The sequence below is a fragment of the Globicephala melas genome, chromosome 1 (assembly GCF_963455315.2).
Source record: "Globicephala melas chromosome 1, mGloMel1.2, whole genome shotgun sequence".
Taxonomy (NCBI): domain Eukaryota; kingdom Metazoa; phylum Chordata; class Mammalia; order Artiodactyla; family Delphinidae; genus Globicephala; species Globicephala melas.
In genome coordinates, this window is record NC_083314.1 from 81836868 (window position 1) to 81846782 (window position 9915).

Here is a 9915-nt window from a genome sequence, read left to right on the forward strand (position 1 = left end):
GACACATAAAATAAACCATCACAACATAATAACATGGTTAAATCTCAAAAACATTAGGCTGAGCAAAAGAAGCCAACAGAAAAGAACATATACCATATGATCCAGAAATCAGATCAGTGATTATCTAGGGATGGAGGTATCAATGGTAGGGATAGGAAAGAGGGAGAGATTACGAAAGAGCAGGAGGAAACTCTGGGGGATGACGGTTATATTCATTATCATGAGTGTGGTGATGCCTCACAGATCAAGTGTGCACTTTAAATATGTGTAGTTAATTATACGTCAATAAATCAAAAAATGTTAAGAATTTTAAAATGACGGTGAAATAACTATGTTTTTAGACAAACAAAAACTGAGAAGACTCACCAGCAAAGGATATTACAAACATACTAAAACTACTTTTTGCGGTACGCGGGCCTCTCACTGCCGTGGCCTCTCCCGTTGCGGAGCACAGGCTCCGGACGCGCAGGTTCAGCGGCCATGGCTCACGGGCCTGTGCGATCTTCCCGGGCCGGGGCACGAACCCGTGTCCCCTGCATCGGCAGGCGGACTCTCAACCACTGTGCCACCAGGGAAGCTCTAAAACTACTTTTTATGAAAGAATGAAAATAATCCTAGTTGGAATTCTAGCAGTATTGTGAAAGTAATCATTTGTATAAAAATATACTAAATAAAAAATGTTGCATGTTGATATTTCTAAGGTAAACTCTTAAAGAATGGTAAGGTAAGTTAAGAGGAGAAAATGTAATAACATAAAATATTTGTCTAATCAAAAAGAAAGCAAAGAAGGAGGGAAAAGTGGAACATAAAACATATGGTAAATATAGAAACCAAGTAATAAAGTGGTAGACATATACCCAGCTATAATAGTAATTATATTAAATTTCAATGAACTAAAAGATTAAGATTGCCAGACTAGGTAAGAGAAAACACTGTCCTTGAGAACATAAAGAATTTTGTTTAATTTGAAGGCTATTCTGTAAGAAAGTAACTTCACATATGTGCTCAGGAAGAGATAGAGGGGGTGTCATAGAGTACATAATTTTCCTGGAAACATTCTCAACCTCTGTAGTAGAAATTGTTTTGTTTTGTTTTCTTGTTTAGAGACCTTTAAAATTGTTATAATAGCCATCCTAATGAGTGTGAAGTGAAACCTCATTGTGGTTTTAATTTGCATTGCCCTGATGATCAGTCATGTTGACATCTTTTCACATGCTTATTGGCCATTTGTGTATCTTCTTTGAAGAAATGTCCATTCAAGTCCTTTGCTCATTTTTAAATTGGGTTGTATGTTTTTTGTTGTTGAGTTTTAAGAGTTCTCTATATTTCCTGGATATTAATCCCATATCAGATATATGATTTGCAAATATTTTCTCCTTTTCTGTGGGTTGCCTTTTTACTCTGATGATAGAAGTCCTTTGATGCACAAAAATTTTTCATTTTGATAAAGTCCAATTTACCTATTTTTTTCTTTTGTTGCCTGTGCCTTTGATGTTATAGCCAAGAAATCATTGCCAAATCCAATGTCATGAAGCTTTCCCCCTGTTTTGTTCTAAGAGTTTTATGGTTTTAGCTCTTACATTTAGGTCTTTGATCAATTTTGAGTTAATTTTTGGATATGGTGTTAAATAAGAGTTCAGCTTTATTCCAGTGCTGGTGGATATCCATTTCCCCCAGCACTCTTTGTTGAAAAGACTGTCCTTTCATCCATTGAATGGTCTTGGCACCCTTGTCAAAAATCATTTGACCATATATGTAAGAGTTTATTTCTGGTCTCTATTCTATTCCATTGGTCTATATGTCTGTCTTTATGCCAATACCACACTTTTTGATTACTGTAACTTTGTAGTAGGTTTTGAAATCAGGAAATATGAGTTTTCCAACTTTGTTCTTCATTTTCAAAATTGTTTTGGATATTCAGGATCTCTTGAAGTTCCATATGAATTTTAAGGTGGATTTTTCTATTTTTGTGAAAAAAGTTGGGATTTTGATAGGGAATGCATTGGATCTGCAGATCATTTGGGGCAGTATGGACATCTTAGCAATATTAAATCTTCTAATCCATGAACATTGGCCAACTTTCCATTTATTTTTGTCTTTTTAAAATTCTTTCAGCAATGTTTTGTAATTTCATTGTACAAGTCTTTCGTCTCCTTGGTTAATTTCCAAGTACTTAATTCTTTTTGAGGCAAATGGAATTGTTTTATTAATTTCTTTTTTTAGTAGTTCATTGTTAGGGTATAGAAACACAACTGATTTTTGTAATCAAAACTTGCAAAACTGGAAAAATGAAGGACAATAACCTAATTTTATAGATGAAGAAACTGAGACTTACAAAGATTAAGAAACTTGCTAGAGCTCCCACAGCTTTTTGGTGGCAGAGGTACCTTTATAAATCTGGGAACCTCAAGACTTCCAGGTTAGTGCTCTTTGCACTGTGCCATACAGCTTCATATTAGAATGTCAGAGTGGAATAAACAGTGATTTTCTCACTTTTAAGATGAAAAAATCAGAAGATTCCTGCCCAGGAAAAATATATTCTCATGGATTCCATGGGTCTATTTTTTATGTCCAGTCAGCTTTCAATCCCTAGTTGATGAAACTAGATGAAGGAACACGTAAATAATAATTAACACTCATTACAATTACAATATATTTAGTAATTATCTATATAATGTTTGGCTGTTAGAAGACAATCTTTGTGTGTGTAGGACCTGTCTTGTTCCCCCCATGTCCTTACAAGTCCCTGCCACATAGAATAGTCAATAAATACTTGTTGAATGAATGAATAAAAGTCATTATAAACTTTTATTTTATTAACAGCTAATTTTTACCAATATTCCTTAGTTCCAAGTGTATTCCTCACAAAATCCTTTACTGGGGCTGGATTGAAGAAATAAAACCATGGATTTGGAAAAGATATTATTGGATTTGAATACCAGATCTACCACTAACTAAATATGCAATAGTAGACAATTTATTTAATCTCTTTGAGCCTCATTATCCCATTTTAAAAAATAGAGAATATAACATTATGTATAGATCTTTTGGATGATTTTAAATATGTGTGTGTGTGTATGTATGGGTGTGTGTGTGTGTGTGTGTGTGTGGCTAGACAGACAGACAAACAGACAAACTACTAAGTTCAGTGTCTAAGAAGTCACTCAATTAATATGAATTCCTTTTTCTCCAATCCTTGGTGCACGGGCTGCAGACCTAGGGATCATTTACACCAAAATCACATGAGGAACTTGTTAATACTCTCTGGGCATAGGGATAGGGCACAGGACGCTTCTTTCTTCCACAAATTTCCTAGGTCATTCTTATACAACCACTGAAGAAGCAAAGTAAATACGTAGTTCAAAATCTGAAGAATTATCTCCTGGATGACCAGTGATAAGCTCAGCTCCTAAATTAGGTTTCTCAGGATTCTACAGTCTCAGAACAGGAAGCTTAGTGACTGGTGTGTCATCAAGGAAAAATGCTTTGAAACATGGGAATGGGGAACAGAATAACTAGGACAGAGTTTCTCAATAAGAAGGAAGAAATGAAAGGTGTTGAAACAACATCAGGGTGAAGGAGGGAGAGAAAGAGGCACGTGTATTGTTTGAGAAAAGATATTCGAAAAAAGCCCACTATTTTTAAGACATAGACTATAAAAAGCAAAGCTCAATGATAACTCCTTGACAGGTAAGGCTGTGCATTAGGGAGATTCTATATTTTGTATTATCAGATATCCTCAAGACTGTGAGAAAAATTAAATTGGTGTTTTAGGTCAGTAATTGTGGGAAATAAAGAAAATAATCCATCATAATATATTCATATGGTTCAATTGTAGTTTTAATGTGGGAACAAAGCTGCATTTTACTTGTCCAAAATATCACACACCTAAATTTTTTTAGAACTTAAGCCAGGCGAGCTATTTTGCGATGATTCAGGATAAAAGGACTGGCATTAAGAATGATGACATGGGAAACTGGTTCAATAGGGCGGAGTAGAAGGATGTGTGCTCACTCCATCCTGCGAGAGCACACAGGAATCACAACTAACTCCTGAACAATCATCGACAGGAAGACACTGGAACTCACCAAAATAGATACCCACATTGAAAGACAAAGGAGAAGCCACAATGAGACAGTACGAGGGGCAAAATCACAATAAAATCATATTCCATAACTGCTGGGTGGGTGACTCACAAACCAGAGAACACTTATATCACAGAAGTCCACCCACTGGAGTGAAGGTTCTGAGCCCTACATCAGGCTTTCCAACCTGGGGGTCCATCAACAGGAGGAGGAATTCCTAGAGAATCAGACTTTGAAGGCTAGTGGGATTTGATTGCAGAACTTGACAGGACTGGGGGAAACAGAGACTCCACCCTTGGAAGGAACACACAAAGTAGTGTGTGCATCGGGACCCAGGGGAAGGAGCAGTGACTGCATAGGAGACTGAACCAGACCTACTTGCTAGTATTGGAGGGTCTCCTGCAGAGGCAGGGGTTGGCTGTGTCTCACCATGAGGACAAGGACACTGGCATCAGAAGTTCTGGGAAGTACTCCTTGGCGTGAGCCCTCCCAGAGTCTGCCATTAGGCCCACCAAAGAGCCGGGTAGGCTCCAGTATTGGGCCGCCTCAGGCCAAACAACCAACAGGGAGGGAACCCAGGCCCACCCATCAGCAGACAAGCAGATTAAAGTTTTACTGAGCTCTGCCCACCAGAGCAACACCCAGCTCTATCAACCACCAGTCCCTCCCATCAGGAAACTTGTACAAACCTCTTAGATAGCCTCATCCACCAGAGGGCAGACAGCAGAAGCAAGAAGAACTACAGTCCTGCAGCCTGTGGAACAAAAACCACATTCACAGAAAGATAAACAAGATGAAAAGGCAGAAGGCTATGTACCAGATAAGGAACAAGATAAAACCCCAGAAAAACAATTAAATGAATTGGAGATAGGCAACCTTCCAGAAAAAGAATTGGGAATAATGAAGATGATCCAGGACCTTGGGGGAAAAAAATGGAGGCAAAGATCAAGAATATGCAAGAAATGTTTAACAAAGACCTAGAAGAATTAAAGAACAAATAAAGATGAACAATACAATAACTCAAATGAAAAATACACTAGAAGGAATCAATAGCAGAATAACTGAGGCAGAAGAATGGGTAAGTGACCAGGAAGACAGAATGGTGGAATTCACTGCCACGGAACAGAATAAAGAAAAAAGAATGAAAAGAAATGAGGACAGCCTAAGAGACCTCTGGGACAACATTAAATGCAACAACATTTACATTATAGGAGTCCCAGAAGGAGAAGAGAGAGAGAAATGACCTGAGAAAATATTTGAAGAGATTACAGTCAAAAACTTCCCTAACATGGGAAGGGAAATAGCCCCCCAAGTCCAGGAAGGACAGAGAGTCCCCAGCAGGATAAACCCAAGGAGAAACACACCAAGACACATAGTAATCAAATTGACAAAAATTAAAGACAAAGAAAAATTATTGAAAGCAACAAGGGAAAAAAGACAAATAACATACAAGGGAAATCCCATAAGGTTAACAGCTGATTTCTCAGCAGAAACTCTACAAGCCAGAAGGGAGTGGCATGATATATTTAAAGTGATGAAAGGGAAGGACCTACAACCAAGATTACTCTACCTGGCAAGGTTCACATTCAGATTTGATGGAGAAATCAAAAGCTTTACAGACAAGCAAAAGCTAAGAGAATTCAGCACCACCAAACCAGCTCTACAACAAATGCTAAAGGAACTTCTCTAAGTGGGAACCACAAGAGAAGAAAAGGACCTATAAAATAAGCCCATAACAATTAAGAACATGGTAATAGGAACATACATATCGATAATTATCTTAAACATGAAAGGATTAAATGCTCCACCCAAAAGACACAGGCTCACTGAATGGATACAAAAACAAGACCCATATATATGCTGTCTACAAGAGACCCACTTCAGACCTAGGGACACATACAGACTGAAAGTGAGGGGATGGAAATGATATTCCATGCAAATGGAAATCAAAAGAAAGCTGGAGTAGCAATACTTATATCAAATAAAATAGACTTCAAAATAAAGAGTGTTACCAGAGACAAGGAAGAACACTACAAAATGATCACGGGATCAATCCAAAAAGAAGATATAACAATTGTAAATATATATGCACCCAACATAGGAGCACCTCAATACATATGGCAACTGCTAACAGCTATAAAAGAGGAAATCGACAGTAACACAATAGTAGTGGGGGACTTTAACACCTCACTTACACCAATGGACAGATCATACAAACAGAAAATTAATAAGAAAACACAAGCTTTAAATGACACAATAGACCAGCTAGATTTAATTGATATTTATAGGACATTCCATCCAAAAACAGCAGATTGCACTTTCTTCTCAAGTGCACATGGAACATTCTCCAGGATAGATCACATCTTGGGTCACAGATCAAACCTCAGTAAATTTAAGAAAATTGAAATCATATTAAGCATCTTTTCTGACCACAGCGCTATGAGATTAGAAATCAATTACAGGGAAAAAAATGTAAAAAAGTAAACACATGGAGGTTAAACTATACGTTACTAAATAAAAAAGAGATCACTGGAAAAATCGAAGAGGAAATCAAAAAATACCTAGAGACAAATTACAACGAAAACACAACAATCCAAAACCTATGGGATGCAGCAAAAGCAGTTCTAAGAGGGAAATTTATAGCAATACAAGCCTACTTCAAGAAACAAGAAAAGTCTCAAATAAACAACCTAAACTTACACCTAAAGGAACTAGAGGAAGAAGAACAAATTGACAAGATTCGACACCCATTTATGATAAAAACTCTCCAGAAAGTGGGCATAGAGGGAACCTACCTCAACATAATAAAGGCCATATATTACAAACCCACAGCAAACATCATTCTCAATGGTGAAAAACTGAAAGCATTTCCTCTAAGAGCAGGAACAAGACAAGGATGTCCACTCTCACCACTATTAATCAACATAGTTTTGAAAGTCCTAGCCATGGCAATTAGAGAAGAAAAAGAAATAAAAGCAGTACAAATTGTAAAAGAAGAAGTAAAACTGTCACTATTTGCAGATGACATGATACTATACATAGAGAATCCTAAAGATGCTACCAGAAAACTACTAGAGCTAATCAATGAATCTGGTAAAGTTGCAGGATACAAAATTAATGCACAGAAATCTCTTGCATTCCTATACGCTAATGATGAAAAATCTGGAAGAGAAATTAAGGAAACACTCACATTTACCATTGCAACAAAAAGAATAAAATACCTAAGAATAAACCTACCTAGGGAGACAAAAGACCTGTATGCAGAAAACTATAAGACACTGATGAAAGAAATTAAAGATGATACCAACAGATGGAGAGATATACCATGTTCTTGGATTGGAAGAATCAATATTGTGAAAATGACTACACTACCCAAAGCAATCTACAGATTCAGTGCAACCCGTATCAAATTACCAATGGCATTTTTTACAGAATTAGAACAAAATAATCTTAAAATTTGTATGGAGACACAAAAGACCCCAAATAGCCAAAGCAGTCTTGAGGGAAAAAAATGGAGCTGGAGGAATCAGACTCCCTGACTTCAGATAATGCTATAAAGCTACAGTAATCTAATCAATATGGTACCGGCACAAAAACAGAAATATAGATCAATGGAACAAGATAGAAAGCCCAGAGATAAACCCATGCACCTATGGTCAACTAATCTATGACAAAGGAGGCAAGGATATACAATGGAGAAAAGACAGTCTCTTCCATAAGTGGTGCTGGGAAAATTGGACAGCTACATGTAAAAGAATGAAATTAGAACACTCCCTAACACCATACACAAAAATAAACTCAAAATGGATTAGAGACCTAAATGTAAGACTGGACACTATAAAACTCTTAGAAGAAAACATAGGAAGAACACTCTTTGACATAAATCACAGCAAGGATCTTTTTTGATCCACCTCCTAGAGTAACGGAAATAAAAACAAAAATAAACAAATGGGACCTAATGATACTTAAAAGCTTTTGCACAGCAAAGGAAACCATAAACAAGACGAAAAGACAACCCTCAGAATGGGAGAAAATATTTGCAAATGAATCAACGGACAAAGGATTAATCTCTAAAATATATAAACAACTCATGCAGCTCAATATTAAAAAAAGAAAGAACCCAATCCAAAAATGGGCAGAAGACCTAAATAGACATTTCTCCAAAGAAGACATACAGATGGCCAAGAAGCACATGAAAATCTGCTCAAAATCACTAATTATTAGAGAAACGCAAATCAAAACTACAATGAGGTATCACCTCACACCAGTTAGAATGGGCAGTATCAGAATATCTACAAACAACAAATGCTGGAGAGGGTGTGGAGAAAAGGGAACCCTCTTGCACTGCTGGTGGGAATGTAAATTGATACAGCCACTATGGAGAACAGTATGGAGGTTCCTTAAAAAACTAAAAATAGAATTACCATATGACCCAGCAATCCCACTACTGGGCAGATACCCAGAGAAAACCATAACTCAAAAAGACACATGAACCCCAATGTTCATTGCAGTACTATTTACAATAGCCAGGTCGTGGAAGCAACCTAAATGCCCATTGACAGACGAATGGATAAAGAAGATGTGGTACATATATACTATGGAATATTGCTCAGCCATAAAAATGAACGCAATTGGGTCATTTGTAGAGATGTGGATGGATCTAGAGACTGTCACACAGAGTGAAGTAAGTCAGAAAGAGAATAAAAATATTGTATATTAATGTATATATGTGGAAGCTAGAAAAATGGTACAGATGAACCGGTTTGCAGGGCAGAAAGAGAAACACAGATGTAGAGAACAAACCTATGGACACCAACAGGGGAAAGTGGCGGGGGGGTAGCGGTGGTGTGGTGTGATGAATTGGGAGATTGTGATTGACATGTATACACTAATATGTATAAAATGGATAACTAATAAGAACCTGCTGTATAAAAAAATAAAATCCAAAAAAAAGAATGATGACATGAAAAACAAAATGATCACAAGATTATAATTTTAAAAATTCTCCAGGGAAAGTGCACAGCTGCCTTTAGATCCTGGAAAGATGACAAAGGTCTTATCTTTTAGAAGATTTGAGCTTTAGGAAGAAGATGTGAGAAATGAGAAAAAGGAAAGAACAAATTTCCTGAAATAGTGGTCAAATGGTAAAAGTTTAAGAGTTAATTAGTGAATATGCTTCTATGGTTGGAGATGGTAGTTGGATAATATGTGAATAGGTAATGATTGCAGCCCTAGGCTATGGTCAGTATGCCTTGGCATTGTTTTGCCTTCAGGAGTTGAAGTTTCCTGGCAGTCACAGAGTCAAGTGATGCCATGGAAAGATATAATGATGTTATATAGCTATGTGACCCAATTTTACAAAAGATCCAGCTGACACTTCTATAAGAAAACATAAAATTGAAGTTCAAACACCCTGGGGAAATGTGAAAGCTGTTCAGAATTAACATGAATGAGTATTTAGAAGAATCTGGGTTGGGGATGAAGAAGCATAGCGTAAACTTGTAGAACTATACATCAATGAACACAATTATGCAAAGAAGCCTTTAGTTTAGAGGAGCTTATGGTGACAAATCCACACAACACATCCTGTCAGATCTAGCGATGCTGTCAGCAGGAAGCTGAAATTAAATATAACCAAGGTAGACTTGAAAATCTTGACTTTTCAACAAAATATGTTGACAGGCATTGAAACTGTTCAACGGAAATATAAGAGCTTTATTTGGGCTTAAGTGTATGCAAGTCATATTGCTTCGATTCAAAAGCAAAAACAAGAATGGTAAAGAAGAACATGAAATATGTTCATTGGGAAGATAGTCAAATAACAGGTTGA

The 9915-nt window shown here is 36.9% G+C and overlaps 1 pseudogene; it reads left to right on the top strand.

The window, feature by feature from the left end:
- The first annotated feature begins 9184 nt into the window (after positions 1-9184).
- On the top strand, positions 9185-9915 carry LOC115859918 (ER membrane protein complex subunit 2 pseudogene; annotated as a pseudogene).